Genomic DNA, 15655 nt, shown 5'->3' on the forward strand with positions numbered 1-15655 from the left:
GAGCATATTCTTTAATTATTCATCTAAATACATAAAAATATTATCTGTATCTTCAAAAAACAAATAAACCTTATGCTAAATGAATGAAATATACTGATATTATTTTCACACATAAATCATTTAACTTTTTAGTCATTAGCAAAAAAAGAAAAAGAAATGAAGTAAGAACAAATGAAAGAAAGAAAGGAAAGTAGAGAGGGAAGGAGGGAAAAAGGAAATGAATGGTACCTTTGAGTATGCACAATTTTAGCACAGTGAAAGTTTATTAGAACAAGTAAGAGGCAGTACTCTGCCTTAGCCCATACTATTAGCTAAAATAAAGCTGGTTTTCAGAATCTAATTTTTAAATAATAAATATAGAAAGGCAATTGTTAGATCCCACTGTAAAAGTAAACTGAAGTGACCCAGCTTTAAAAACAAAACAAAAACAAAATAAAATATCCCGAGATTATTGAGAGTAACTGGAATTATGGTGTAACTGTATACAGATGGTTTGTAAAACAAATTAAATTTAAAAATCAATATATGAGTTGTGATGTAGACTATTTGCAGAATACTTACTCTGCTTTACCAATATGAATAAATCAATGTATAAAAGCACAAATTCACAAGCTCTTATGGAGATCATGAAATAAGAGTTTTATTATCTCCATTTTACATAAACAGCAAATTAAAATTTAGTGCTTTCTCTCCTGCAACAAATTTAGTATTTTATATTTTCTCTCAAATATAAATAATAGACTGACTCAATCTAAGTAGACTATAAATGCTTTGACTTATTGCTGATGTTAACTGATTTTATGAATTATACCCTTAAACACAATTTTCTATAGATGGGATTCTGTTTCCTGTTCTAATCTGTCATTTTCTCTATGATGATGTTTGTCCCTTTATATACTTTTGGTATTTTTGGAGAACTTTTCAAGTGTGCTCTCTATATCATATATTTAATTTATTCCATACAACCATCAATTTTCTTTATAAAATTAGTTCTCAGTTTTTGTGTTTCCATCGCCTCTACTGTATCTCAGTTTATTTGTAAGCATTTATTTCAACCATCTCTTTCTCAGTTTATTGCATTTATACTGGTATAAAGTACTTTTATAAAACTTTAAGTTTGACAGTCTTATGAATTTTATTTTACATAAAAATGATTTAATTTTTAGAAATATATACTTTTGGATCACCTAAATTAATTTATTCTTACTTTTTATATATTACATTTTCCTAATTAGATTTCTTTTAGCATCATTGCCAGTTCTGTGAAATGACAACATATGTCCAAGTAATTATACCATAATTTATTTTGAATGTTAGAAAGTGTACTTCAAAATCAATCTAAATAAATCAATGTTTTTTCTTTATGCCAACAATGAATCCACAATGAAAGATATAAAGAAAACGATTCCATTCACTATAACCTCAAAAACAATAAAATACCTAGAAATAAACCTAACCAAAGACCTCAACAACCCAAATTATAAAACATTAAAGAAAGAAATTGAAGAAGAACTTGGAAGATGGAAAGATCTTTCTTGCTCATAGATAGGCAGAATAAATATCAACAAAACGGTCATTCTCCAAAAGTGATCTATAGATTCAATGCAATTTATATTAAAATACCAATGAAATTCTTTATAGACCTAGAATTTGTATATTGTGAAAGAAAAGACCCAGAATAGCCAAAGCATTCCACAGCAATAAGAACTAGGCAGGAGGCATTACAATCCCAGACTTGAAATTGTACTATAGAGTAATAGTAGTAAAAATGGCATGATATTGGCACAATTGCAGGCATACTGACCAGTGAAACAAAATAGAAGAAACAGAAACAAACCCACACACCTATATTCAATTGATCTTTGACAAATGGGCCAAACTGCCGAGACCACCTGCTTTTTCTCGGCATCTGTGATGGTCTCCCACGCAGCTAATCGACAGGTTCTCAACACAAGAAAAAAAGCCCCGAGAGAGGGTGTGGTCTCTGGCCAAAGTACTCCCCAACTTTTAGATATTCTTTCATAACTATTATTCTTTTGGTAATGATTCTTTTAACTTTCCACACGAATTGCTCCAGTGATGTAAGATCAGGACTGTGAGAGAAACTGAGTCCATGGAAAATAAACTTTCTGGTAAATTGTCTAAGCCTCTAAATGTCCTCGGCTTTGTTCAAATGGTAATAAAATCTAGTTAGAATTTAGATGCAGTGGCAGCATTCCAGTCAGTAATTACAGACACAGATTTCCCCTCTATCTCTGACCTTCATCCTAATCACTAACTTACAACAAAAGCCCTAGAGGGGAGGCAACCTGGTGCCTCTCTTTACCCCTCTCTTTGTGATCCTGCCTAGATACAGGAAGACAAACGTTGGGTGTGACATCAAGGCAACCTAGTTTATGAGCAGCTAATACTGCCCAATACAATAGAGCTGAAGGCTGGGAAGATTCTTGACCTTTACACTCAGTATGAGTGTAAAGTGCTGCCCGAGACAGGGAAGTGCCACGTGGCTAAGAAATGAATATGTCGGAACAAAGGATAGATATAATAAATGTGTAAAAGAAAAGAAATATGGTGAGAATAAGAAAGGATTCTTGTATGAAGAAGAGCTTATCATAAGATTGTCCCAAATGGGAAAGAAAGGAATTAGAAAGATTACAGGCAGGTTGCAGAAGGATTGTGATGTGGAAATGGATTATTAAAAGAGGAATAGGCTTCTAATAAGCCTGTCGTTTGAGGAAAAGTGTTCAGCAGCTAAGGAAGTACATTTGACAACTAAATCTAAAAACTTCATGGTATTTTTTGGTGTTTATCTGCCAAACTATGTTGTGAGTTTGCTTAAGCTTTCAGATTTTAGAAGGCAAGTCGGACGACACCTGGGAGAACTCCATCACATCCACCTGGATCGCCACATCTCCTCATGCCTGCCATATGGACTAAGCCCTAAAGATGGAAAGTTCCAAAAAAGTTAAAGAAGATTCCATGAGAGGCCTCCAAACCCTGGGCGTGCCGTGCCTTCCGGAATTTGCCCTTTGGAACCACTGTCTGCAAGATCCGGGAAAAGATCCGGAGCTAATCCCTTGAATGCCGGAGTAGTTTTTTTTTTACCTTTGTTTACATGTTATTCACTATTGTTTTGCAGTGATTGAACTCCCCTCTTTTTTCTTACTATTAATCTCACTGGTAAAGGGTATAAATTTTCTGGGTTCTTGTAATAAAGTGTCAATAGCTCAAGAAGCTTTTGTCCATGTCAGATTCTTTCCAGAAGCGCCGTAAATAGGAACTTAAAGAAATTTATTTCCTAGAGGGGAAAGAATTGCTGCAGATAAGTGGCTGCAGAACGGCACCCGAATCCTCGCCCATCTTTTCTGAGATAAATTGATCCTGAGTGGAATCACAGCCATTCTGATTGAGCAGTCTGCGGCACCAAACTCATATGGTGGAGAAAAGACATTCTTTTCAACAAATGGTGCTGGGAGAACTGGCTATCCATTTGTATAAAGATGGAACTAAATTTTTACCTCTCACCATGCACAGCAATCAACTGGAGGTGTTTCAAAGACTTAGAAATTAGGCCAGAGACTGTGAAGTTATTAGAGGAGGGCATAGGCTCAACTCTACAACATATAGGCACAGTCAGTAATTTTCTCAACAAGACCTCCAAAGCGCAGGGAATTAAAGCAAGAATTAACAAGTTTGATAGCGTCAAACTGAAAAGTTTCTGCTTATCAAAGGAAACCATCAAGAACTTAAAGAGGAGCCAAGCTTGGTAGTGTATACTTGTAATACCAGTACTTGGGAGGCTGAGACAGTAGGATTGTACAGGTTCGAAGCCAGCCTCAGCATAAATAATCAAATAACAAATGGTGAGGATGTGGGGAAAGAGGAACTCTTACACTGTTGGTGGGAATGCAGACTAGTTCAGCTGCTATAGAGATCAGTGTGGAGATTCTTTAGAAAACTTGGAATAGATCCACCATATGATACAGCTCTACCACTCCTGGGTTTTTGTCCAAAGGGGTTAAAATAGGAGAACTACAGTAACATATGCATACCCATGTTCATAGCAGCACAATTTGTAATTGCGAAATATGGAATCAACCTAGGTCTCCATCAACAGATAATGGATTGCAAAATTATGGGAGAAACACAATAGAATTTTACTAAGCTATAAAGAAGAAGAAAATTATGCCATTTGCAAGAAGATGGAAAGGCCTAGAGAACATTATGCTAAGTGAGATCAGACTGGCACATAAAGAGAAGGAATATATGTTTTCTCTAATATGCCCAAACTAGGGAGTATTAGGAATACCAGAAGGACTCCATATAATGGAGAGAAACCTCCGCAAAACTAGAAAGGAAGGGAAGGACAGAAAGAATGCTGAGGTTAATTAATGGATGAGCTATATCCAAATATGTGTAAAACTATGAATATAGCATGGTTAACCTGGACACTCATTGTTGGGTGAAGAGGAAGGAGAAGCAGGGGTGGGGACAGGGCACCAAGCACAGTCTGAATGTATGCAATTTTAATATGTTCTACATAAAAACTAAAAAAAAATTAAAAAGTAAAATTTAAACACACACAAAATTGAACAACTTGCAAAAAAAAAGTGTACTTCAAGACAATGTAAAGTCAGGATTACAAAATGTCCAAAGGAATACAAGATAAAATGTCCAATGTAGGAAAGAAATTTTGCAATAAGTTCTTGTGTCAAAAAGTTTTAAGATTTACTTGAACACCTAAATAATACAGAACAATTTAGCTATATTGTATGGTATGTTATTTAAATCATGGTATCATCTTGATAGAAGATCTAAGCATCTCCTAAGTGAAAGTTTATTATATAGCAGTTTCACTTATTATTTCATCTACTGGTGTTTGGTTTCTCACCTTATTTACTATATGTAAGCATGATCTATAGAAAATACTGATACTGATCCATACCTTTTATAACTGCTTGAGTGACTCTTCTTATATAATGTTACAACAATGGCCACTTCCAGTTTCCTTTGCTCAAATATAGTTCAGGTCACACATTTTTCTATAATAATGCACAGTGTTTTAGTCAGTTGTGAACTAACTGATAAAATAATTTATTTTATTTGAGACAGAATTTTAATTAGCAAAAATCAAATGCAGAGTTTGTGGTGGTGGAGAAAATAGTCTTCTAAACCAAAAGCTAGTGAAGGAAGCCTGGATCACAACAAAGAGGACAAAGTGGATATTAAAGTGAGAGAACAGATGGTCAGATAGGCAGCGAGTACCTTCCTATCTCCTTAATATGGTCTCTCTTTTATGGGAGTAAATTCTAGATATGCCAAAAGCAAATGCCTAGGTTGGTTTTTTTCTCAATCTCACTCCATCTGCTTTTTAATTAGTGTCAATTCCTCTCAGATTTTGAAACTAATTGCTTATGAATTTTAGCTTCCAATACTATAGAGAATGTCTTTTTTTCTGTATTTACACAGATTTCCTTTTTAGTGGCAAGTTAGTATTGAACAAATTAGTTAAATTCCATTTTAAGCCTGAGGAGAATGCCCTTCCAGATTTTAAAGGTTAGATAACTACTTATTCAAGAACATGGTACAAATTATTAGTTAAAAATTTATGTCATGTTTAGGTGACTTTATTATTTCATCTGATCATTTCAGTGGGTGCCAACATGCCAGGCTTGTTCTTATTTTCATAGTAGACATAAAACACATTTTCTTTTCTGGATTTATATTGATCAAGAAAAGATAAAGTGTAATCATAAAAAAGATAAATTTAACTATTATAGGTAAAATAGAGAGGGTAGAGGATGAATATGTTATAATTAGATATGGATAAGTTTACAATCTTTGTGTAATAATGATAACTACATCTATAGGGTAAATAGAAAAAATTAATACAGTGAGAAGATAATCAACACAAGTAAAAATGAGTCACATCTGAAAGTGAATAGAATACTTTTTCAAACTGTACTAGGTATAAAGGAAAAGTATTTAAAAATTTGGATATTGTTTAAGATGTAGATTGAACAAAGATTCACAGATTGCAAGTATATGTAGTGAAAGGTGTTAGGAGGTTGTATTAATAGGAATTGCTAAAAAAAAAAGATTGCTAACTGTATCACACACAAACTTTTAGCCTTGTTCAGAAAATTATTAAGATTTTCTCTGAAGCCAAATAGACTTTAGTGAAGAGAGATGAAAATGTCATAGTTCTTCTCACCAAAATTTCCAACTTCCTGAAGATGAAAGGAAAGAAAACAAGAATCTTATACCTAACTAATTCTTGGGAAATTCTAAAGAGAAGAAGCCAGCTTCAGCTTTCTACAACAACAGCAATAAAAAAGTTAATATCAGACAACCAACCTACAACAAGATTGTGTGATTTTAATGGGCTTGTGTAGTGCTCAGATGAAAAATTTCTTGAAGGAGCTTCCTAAAGAGGATTGCCATCCAGTAAAAGCATACAATGAAGGGACTAATTTCTGATCAGGATGTCAAAGATTCATGTATGATGTAAAAGAGGATGTGTAAAAGATATAGTTTGATTCCCAGATACTAAAGTTTTAAAGAACTTGCAAAAGTATCCCAAAATAGGAAAACATCAGTGGAATATTTCTATTTCACAGGGCTCCAGGAAAATTGGTGATATGAGATAATAGGACATTCTCTATTGTATAAAATATGAAAAAATGCACACAGACAGTGTGTAGATGCCACAGAGTTCTTCCAAGTAAGATCTGATGTTCATCTCTCTCTATCTCTCTTTAAAAAGCTGCATTTTCTTTTACCAAGGTGAAATACTACCTTCTAGGTCTATTCAACCTAACATAATGATAGGTAACTATTTGAAATCCAGCACATATTTGTAAATATTTGTCGATTGGCAATCACAGTTAAATGATCACAAATATATATAAACATATATAGCTTATTTTTATACCAGACCACCATTATCTAATATTAAGTAAAATTTTAGAAACCAAATTGAGTATTTTGAAATGACTATTTTGAAATAAATTATTTACTTGAGATTTGAATTGTACATAGATAGGAACAGATTTTCTTTGGCATTTTTTGTTAACAAAATCATTAAGTTATAAAATAAATGGAAATGTAGATGCTCATGATTAGAAAAGGGACATTTTGGAGGCAATCAGTATAGAAATTAAAATATATAAATAAATGTTTCTATTTCACTCTCACATGAAATACATTATGATATGAAACTATAATGCACTAATAATAGTACAAAAACTAGAACACAAAAATAATAACTTTAAATTTCACAATATGACACACGTGTCTCATCAAATTATAAGCCAAAGAGCAGCTGAACTAGTCAGAATTATAAGATAGCCAGAGACTTTTTAACAGAGGGGATTGGCAACAGGCTGTGTCATGGTCTTTTTGAGCACAGCTGCAATTGGAATTTTCAAACTGACTCTGATCTGGATAGATCTACTTCTGGAAGCTTCTGAAAGATTCTCATCAGAGCCCAGATGACCAACAGAGTAAGTAGGTCAAACAGAAGGACAGATGGCAAAGAATGTGAAAAACACTTGATATATTCAATTATGAAAAAAACTGTTTGAATCTTAAAAATCATCCTAGTATCTAAATATAATGCCTCATAATAAAGAATATGGTTGAGGTTTCAGAATAAAATATGTGTGTACATTTAAAAGATTGGTAAGTTTTTCTTTTTCAAAATATTTTATGAGGCCATGGTACTTTTCCTGACTTTATAACATGTTATTAGGAGCCTGCAGAGTCATTAAAAAAATTCCTTTAAAAAACTTGATTTTTAGTCTCTGCTTGCAACTAAAATTTGATTTTCAAATAATTGTAGGCAAGTACATTTCTGTATTTTCATTAATTAAATTAAACTATGTAAAATTAAATCTCTAATATTCAAATGCTAAAACAATACAATTTTGTATTTATTCTAGGTCTCACAAAATTTGAATTATAAAGCTCATACTTTATATTTAACATATAAATATATATTGAAAATGTTGAGGTCACTTAAGCCACCACAAAGTGATTTGTATTATAAATGTTATATATAATTTGCAGAGGCATAAATTACAAGAAATAATAAAAACCACATTTTGTACAGTGATTATACAGTATATGATTATTTTACTAGACAACTAAAATTTATTTTTGTAAATAAATTGCCCAGTAATCTATATTAAATTGATACTTATGATTATGTATTTTTAAAATAAGATAGTACTTTATCACTTTAGAATATATTTTGAAATTGCATCGGAACTAATATCACTATGCATCTGTTTAACAATATTATTGTCTCATTTAGCAACTATTTATAGACTCTGATCCATATTATCTTACAATCCTTAGTAACCCCAAACATTTATCTTTAGAAGAAGTGAAGAGCTTTGAGGAAAAAATGTTCAAAAAATTCTCAAGAAGAAACAAACAATTAAAGTTTTGATAGAGCATGAAATTTGAGATCTTTCAGTTGTTCACCTACCAAATTATTTAGATAATTCTCTGTATGTTGCTGTGTTCCTGTTTCACTATTAACTCTAAATAAGAAACCCAAGTTATTTTTTTAAACTGTGTATAGAGGGTTTATGTAAACTACAAAGTACTTTGGGATTTGCTGTTATTCTTTTAATTTACATCATTATGTGCTTATAAGTTAATATAAGTGGTATTGATATAGGATAGAAGAAATAAGTAGGTAGAAAGGAGACAGGCAGGAAGGAAAAGTAAAATATAACTTTAACATAAGATCCTGGAGCTGAAGTGCTTCAGCCTCTAGTCCACAAAACAGTTCTCTTTCCCAGGCCTGACTCCCAAAATTCCTGGGAAACCTGTAGATCCTAGAGTTAACTACAGTATTTCCCAGAAGCCTATAATTTAGGATATTCCAGGTTAATCAATCAATCAATTAGCTAATCTGTCAATCAGCTAATGAGGACCCCAATCAGCCTGAAGACCCTAAGGCTGACCAGACCACCTGCCCATCATAAACTACCTTTGGACTACAGGACTGAGCTCATCCTCGCATACCTTCTCTAGCCCACCCCTCATGAAAGTTTCCTATAAGAAGAGAACCCTGAGCTCCCCAAAATGCCTTCCTCATCTTGAGGAGGCCAGCATTCTCTCTTGAATGTGTATTTCCTTCCCTTTTCCCAAATAAACCTCTGTCCATGTCTCTAACTGGTGTGTGCTCAAACTCTTTTCTGTCGTGTTAGTCAAGGACCCTGCAGACCCCGAGTTCCTGAGCTGAGAGCTCACCACAACAGTATTTTGGCCCATAATGGTATTTTTACACTTTTATTGGTACATTATAGTCTCACATCAAAATGTAGTTTATAGTACAGCACTTGGTGGGCTTTCCCAGAAGCCTTTCCCATCTCTTTTTCTCCATACAAGTTATTGAGAATACAATTGGTATTCTCCATATAAAAATAATGTCCATGGAAGTGATTCCTTCATTGATCCTCCCTACACCCTCCCATCATTTTTCTAGACCACCTCCCTTTCTCCAGTGGAGTTTCTTGTTCATTACCTGAAGTCTCTCTGGCATCCTGTTTACTCCCTAGTTTCTGTATATGAGAGAAAATATATGACCCTCACTTTCTATGACTGGCTAATCTAACTTAAAATAATGTTCTCTATGTCTATCCATTTTCATGTAAATGAGATTATTTTGTTCTTTATTTCTGAGTAGAATTTCATTGTTTGAGTTCTGTTTTTTGTAGTATGAAACATATTTGAAACTAGAAAAATATCTAAAAAGGAAAAGTTTAAGCTACACTGATTAATAAGGTTTAATAGAACATGAAATTTGATAGGCAAAAAAAGGCAGAGACAAAAATACTTAAAAATACTTAAATGGCATTTGAAAAAACAGAAAGCACAGATGTGATATTTATGGTATTTATCAAATCTTGACATTTTGGCATCTGGAAGCTAATGAGAAGTTAAATATATTTTTATTCTCTTACGAAAGAAAATTTACAGATCGACTGTAGTACCAATCTCAAGTGAAATTGTATTAGGCAAGCATTTCATAGAAAAGCTTAAATATATTTGTATAGAAATATATGTTAACTATATTATTTTAAAAACAGTATAAAATAATTTTTATTGACTAAGTTTTCTTGGTACTTAATAAATAAAACATATCACTTAATCTCTATGTTACATTTGAAATATTCCTATATTATTTACATTTAATTTTTTTTGCATTTTCAAATATGAATGAAAGAAAACATACTTCCTGAGCATTATAAACATGCTGAGTGTGATTTATATGATGCTATGGGGAAAAAATTTTCCATTATATTGATACTCTATATACAGATATATATAGCTTGTGATATAATACCTGTTTTGTTCACACACACACACACACACACACACACACACACACACACACACACACAATGCTTTCCTTCTCCACAACAGAAAGTTTTTAGTAATACCTAAAATACCTCTTCTGTATAAAAGCAAACTTATGGTGTTCTCCTAGACTAGAAAGCAGCACATTCTCCCATTGCCTGGAATGTTTGAACTCAAATTCTCTGACTCAGAGAGTGGAGTCATAGAGGATCTAGCTTTTACTTTCCTCCTTGTCCTCATGTGAATACACATTGCTTCCTATATTTTATACTCCAGCAAAGGAAGCCCCTTCATCTTGCTAAACACAGTACCTTTCTCACTCCAATGCTTTTACAGAGCTCCTCATCTGCCTGAGAAGGTCATTTCAGTTTCTCCTTAACCAGCTAATTCCATTTCTCTTTCCAAAATAATTTTTTTTTTTTAGTATTGGAAACTTCTGATTATTTTCCAAATGTAAATTAAAAAAAAATTATGTATCCCAATGGAATTTGATACATCCTGTTTTAACATTTTTGTATCCTTAAAAATATGCAGATTAGAGGAGACCCACAGTTAATTCATGTTGTTTCATGTACGGCTTGACAAATAGAGGTCCTTTATAAATATTTGCTGGGAGAATTATGATTTCTGATATAACACACTAAATAGAGAGTTATCTCAATTTAGCTAAAATATGTTTATCATAATATATAGAGTTTATCTAAAATATGTGTTTGCTTGTTTACTTGCATATATATATACATATATATATATATTACTTGTTTGCATATATATATATATATATATATATATATATATGCAAGCTATTTGCTACACTGTAAGAAAAGAACGATTTTATTTCATATTCATTGATTTCTGAAAGAGGAATTTTAGAACATTGATATATTTGCATTCTACTTTATATGCAACTATTATAAGGACTTGTAACAGAAATTAAAAGCACTTGTTAAAAAGTAATATTGAGCCAGGCAAGGGGGCGCACGCGCGCTTGGGTGGCGTAGACAGGAGAATCGCTCAGGTTAGAAGCCAGCCTTGTGGGCTTAAGAGACACAGTTTCCAAATCAAAAAAGTATAAAAATAGGTCTAAGAGTGTAGCCTGGTAGCCTGGAGGTAGAAGAGTTTCCAGGAACCCTAGTATCACCAAAAAAAAAAAAAAAAAAAGTAATATTGAGCCAGCTTGTAATCCCCGCGCTTGGGAGGCTGAGACAGGAGGATCGCACAGGTTCGAAGCCAGCCTCAGCTACTTAGCGAGGCTCTCAACAACTTAGTGAGACCTTGTTTCCAAATAAAATATAAAATAATTCTGGGAGTATAGCCCGGAGGTAGAGAACCCCTGGGTTCCACCCCCAGTACCAAAATAATAATAATAATAATAATAATAATTATTATTATTATTATTATTATTATTATAATTATAATAGAGTTATCTTTAAAAATATGAGTAAAATCACCTTTCTATTAATATATAATTCATTGTAAACTTTTAAACAATATTCTACATGAATTGCATACATGTATTTTTAATATATAATGTACTTTACAGTGTAACTTGATACACTTAATTTTTTAATGGTCAAAAGTTACTGCCCATTCAATTCAATTGCCCATTTCTTGATTGGATTATTTGATTTTTAGTATATGTTTTTTTGAGTTCTTTTTTTGATGCATTGTAGTTCAATAACTTAATGAGGTACAAGATGGCAGAGCACAACCACACATTACTCATTTAGCCTTTCTCCGATTTCCCTCAAACCCTCCCCCCTCCCTCCTTCTCATGTTTGGCTTAGTAATTGACTTTAATATGTTTGTGAATGTACATTAGGACATTTTCCTCTTTCCTCCTCCATCACTTCTAGTTAGGCCTCCTTATTTGTTCATCTATGATCTAGATGTTCTCCTTCTTCATGTAGAATTTTTTTTGTGTGTGTGCCAGTATTGGGAAATAGCTTTAAAATATATGAATGTATCTGTATTGGAAAATAATTTCAAAATGTGAAAGTAACATTGATATTAGAAAACCAGGAGTTTCAGAGGAAAGGGCTGCAGAGGACCCAGGCCCCCAGGGTGATTGGCAAGAGAATAGAGGAAGCCCAAAAGCCTAGGGTCTTTTACATTTCTAAGAGAGGTGAACTTTCTCAAAGAAGTGGGGGAATGCCATGAGCCTCCAAGAGATCTCAGACTTCAGTATCAACTAACACATTTTGTAGTGTAATAAAAGGCATGGGGTCTGTGCTGGAGACAGAGCAGGTCTATAGAAGAAAAAGAGTTCAGGCTAGTGTTTTCTATACCTAGTTTAGAACAAGAACCTGCGGTTACACCTCTCTCACGGAAAGAGTTCTGGGAGTCCAACAGGGTCCCCAGAACACTTCCACCCACCATTGCAGTTCCAGCGACTAGAACATTTTTCTGTGACTCTTTTTCTTCCTAGCTTCCACATCTAAGGGAAAGCATCCTATTTCTTACATTTTGTGACTGATTAACCTCTCTTAACATAATCATCTCCAATTCCATTAATTTCCCTGAAAATGACATTATTTTGTTATTCTTTATGGCTGAGTAAAATTCCATTGTGTACATATCCCATATTTTTATAATCCATTCATTTGTTGGTGAACATCTTGGCTTGTTCCATAGGCATTTTTTTGGTATTTTGATTTCCAACTATTTCTCCAATAGAGTACTAATATCTAGACTATACAGAACTATGTAATATATAACTATAGAACATATATATTCAAGAAACTCAGCACCAAGAAAACAAATAACCCTATCAAAATGGACAAATGAACTCAACAGACACTTCACAAAAGAAGAAATTAAAATGGTCAGTAAATGTATGACAAAATACAATTTTGTCATTATTATCAATCAGAGAGATGCAAATCAAAACTACCCTAAGATTTTACTTAACTCCAACTAGAATGGCAATTATTTCATTAAAAACACAAACAACAACAAATGCTGGTGAGGATGTAAAAAAGTGGAAACTTTAATACATTGCTGGTGGGATTAAAAATTAGTGCAACCACTTTGAAAAACAGTATGGAGATTTCTCAGAAGAATGGGAATGAGCCTACCATATAATGCAGCAATACCACTTCTGGGTATCTACCCAAAAGTGTAGAAAGTAAAATAACAAACTAATGCATAAGTCTTTTAAGTTCTTTGTATATTCTATATATTAGTGATATATCAGAACAGTAATTGACAAATATCTCTCATTACCTAGACTCTCTTCTTAGACTTTTACTAGTTACCTTTGATGAAAAGAATTTTTTTATTTAATGACATCCTATTTATTAATTCTTATTTTAATTTCCTGATCTTTTGGGGACCTTACTGAGGAAGTGTCTACCAGTTTTTATATGTTGGTTGGTTGGTCTTATGCCCTTCTCTAATAACTTCAGTGTCTTTTGTCTGTGATATGAGATTACAATAACCAATAAAAGTATATTAAAAAAGAGGTCATAGGTCAGAATTGACAACCTTACTACTGACGTATTGGCTTCCTCCCCTGCAAAAAATGAAACAAATTACAAGGAGAATAAATGAGCAATCTAAGACAGGAAGTGATGTCTTCATTTTAGTTTTTATTATTTGTTTATGAATACCTTGTATACTAAAAACTCAAAGTGCTACAAATTTTATCATCCCTTTTCACTGTATTTCTATTTGTCTAGTTAATGCATTATTTAAGGCATATTATAGTCAGTATTATTTCTAAACATTTTTATAATTTGTTAAAGTATCAAAGAAAAAAATTGAGTAACACTTTTTAATTGAATGAATAAAGAGTACTTGGCTATTTAATTTCAAGTGGGTGCAGTAATATATACCTATAATCCCAATATTTGGGTGTTTGAGAAAAGAGAATCACAGTTTTGAGGCCAGTGTGTAGTAACTTGGGAAAAGGATCTATCAAAATAAAGTTAGAAAATGTAGGAGAGGGTTTAAACTCAAAGATAAAATATTAGTACCACAAACAATTACATAAATAAATAAAGATAATCTAATTTAGGAACACAGCAAAAATGAATTGATAAATACATATTAAGTAAATGCAGTTAGAAAATACATTATTAATTGTTTATGACATACTACATACACAATATTGTCATACTAGTCTAAAAACCTCTATAATATGTTGATTATCATGATTTTTTTTGTTGAAATGAATAATATCTTAATTAAGCCTTCCTTATATTTAAATAAAAATCAGTAGAAAAGCAAACGTTTAAATTTAAGGTTTTGTTGTGTGTGGTAGCACATGCTTGTAATTCCAGCACTTGGTGTACTTAGACATGAGGATCACAGGTTTTGGGACCAACCTAACAACTTTATGAGGCTCCACAATTTAGTGAGCTACTGTTTTAGCATAAAAGACAATAAAATAAGTCTCGGAGTATAGCTGAGAGGTAGAATTTCTCTGAGATCAGTCCCCAGAATTGCAAGAGAGATGATAGATAGATAGATAGATAGATAGATAGATAGATGATAGATAAGATAGATGATAGATAGAAATAAAGTCTTTCTGGTTTTAGCTTACATATTCTTTATATTATAAAATTCTGCTTTAAATATGTATCACATATAACTTCAACTTTGGAAAGTTTTATAATTCGAATTTAGGATGTCTTTCATTTTTCATTTAGAGAAGGTAGCCATGTTGGAGGTGGGTGTAGCTTTGAGTATTATATGTGGTCTCTTATCCCATTGTGTTCTCTCTCTCTCTCTCTCTCTCTCTCTCTCTCTCTCTCTCTCTCTCTCTCTCTCTCTCTCCCTCCCTCCCTCTCTCCCTCTCTCCCTCTCTCCCTCTCTCCCTCTTGCTTCTGGAATCCATGATGAGAAAGCAAAAGATTTGCTTTCTCCTTCTCTCTGCCTCATGCTACCATGCCCTGAGCTAAGCCAGCCTGAAATGGCCTGAACCCCTGAAATCTCTACAATTGTGAGTAAATAAACTTTCCCCTAAGTTGTGTGGTTAAGATTTTTTGGAAGTAAACATTTTGACTAAAACATTAAGGTTTTAGAGAGAACAAAAGAAGCTTACATTTACTGCAATTATGAGACAAAATATTTTATTCTTTCATTTATAAAAAGCTTCTTCTTCAGAAACTAAACAATCATCTATTATTTAGTGTTGAATATACATAAATAAGAAATTTATTATTTGTTATATATTATCTTACAAAAACCAATTTGCTGAGAATAAATATTACAGAATTGGTATTTGGCAATAGATATAAGTAGAAAGATGTTATTTTATTTGTAAGAACTTCAA

Source organism: Muscardinus avellanarius (assembly GCF_963383645.1).
Source record: "Muscardinus avellanarius genome assembly, chromosome: 2".
NCBI classification, from domain to species: Eukaryota; Metazoa; Chordata; class Mammalia; order Rodentia; family Gliridae; genus Muscardinus; species Muscardinus avellanarius.